The following is a 1,720-nucleotide window of genomic DNA, read 5'->3' as shown; positions in this document are numbered from 1 at the left end:
GAAGGTGGAGGAAACACTGCTGTTGTTTCCTGGGAACCCCAGTATCATTGTATGTGGAGGGAAGGGAGGAGTTGGATTTCCTCCAAAATCCTGAAATGTGTTGAGGAAATTCTAGTGATTGCACCTGGCAGAAATTAGAAAGGCAAAAAGAAAAACAAAAACAAAAACTCCCAGAAGACTTAGAATCAAATAGACCTAGAACTGTATAGTTCCTCCCAGAGGTTGATTTACTGTGGTTCTTGGCTTCCTCTCAATATCTTTGAGGGAAATATTTTTTAGTCTCATAGTTTCAACAAGAAACAAAGATAGAGAATTGTGAAGTGACCTGCTAAGGTCATACACAACTTATAGCAAAACTGGGTGAGTTGAATATTCTATGTGAGCTCTTCCACCCTTTTTGCTCTGCTCTGGCCTCTGCATCAGCCAGGACCCCTTGCCCTGTGTACTTTGTTTTAGGCTCAGCCAATGGGAAGCACCCAGAAGAGACAGAAGCATGGGCAGAAGGAGAGGTCAGGCTTCTTCCCTGTGCTACTGCTGATCTGCAGTGGCTGTGTTTCAGCACCGAAGGCCACAGCTCTTCTTGGGGATCTTTCTTCTGCAGCAACATATCTCATTAGGTTCCAGCAATTGCTCTCTTGGCTTTTTCAGGCTAAGCATCTTCACTATTCCTGTTGGCCATACTTAACTTTGCCTATCTCTTATGAATAGACCTTTCATCGAATGCTCCTCGCATGCTTCTTTTCTGCCAGGCCCATCACTAATGTTCCAACCTTTCTATTATTTTTTCTTCCTCTCCTTTGCTATTCTTTTATCTTCTTTCCTTATTGTATTAGTCCTTTTCTTTTGCTTATAACAAATGCATGGAACTTGGTAATTTGTAAGAAAATGAAATTTATTGCTTACGGTTTTGGAGGATGGAAAATCCAACCTCCAGTGAACACATCTGGTTAAGGTCTTCTTTGATGATGGCTTTACTGCANTCTAAATAACTATTACACTTTCTTCCTACATAGATGATAATTCAGTGTCAAATAACAGTAGCTAGCTTAAAATCAAGGGGTTAATAGGCCTTCAAAAAAGTGCTGACTGTAGCTGAATTAATAAATAAACTGATTGGAGAAATACACATAAATATATCCACAGACATTTTCTCTCTCACTCTGAATACCAGTGACATTAATAGCCCATGTTATGAACTCACCGTCCACTTGAAGTTCAGATTGGCTCTTGTACTGAACTCCTCAGTTTCTGCTGTGGCCATCATCGGTAGTTATCGTGTTACTCATCAAAGTGAATTCAGAAGAGCTGTGATAAGCTAGATGGTGGTTAACAATATAACTCATAAAACCTAAGGCAGAAAATATTTTTAAAATTAAAATGAGTAGAGTGGTGAAGAAGGAAGAAATATAATTTGTCACAAACATCTATTATTTTCCAGACTCTGTATCAGGAACATTGCAAAAGTAATCACATTGAGAACTTAGAAAAATGTCAAAAGTATTATTGCCTCAATTTGCAAATGAGGGAAGGGAAGCTTAGAGAACTTGATTATGTGCCTAAAGTCACACAGCCAATTAGTTCCAGAGCTGGCATTCAAACTTAGGCCTCTGACGCTCCAAAACACATACTGAAAAGTTAAAAAAATTTAGGTTAACAAAACAAGGCAGCTGTTTAAGTTAATACAGTGTGAAGTGAATGGAGGTTAAATAACAAATGAAAT

The sequence above is a fragment of the Galeopterus variegatus genome, unplaced genomic scaffold, assembly GCF_000696425.1.
Source record: "Galeopterus variegatus unplaced genomic scaffold, G_variegatus-3.0.2 Scaffold10386, whole genome shotgun sequence".
NCBI lineage: Eukaryota > Metazoa > Chordata > Mammalia > Dermoptera > Cynocephalidae > Galeopterus > Galeopterus variegatus.
Note: the sequence above shows the minus strand (reverse complement) of the source record.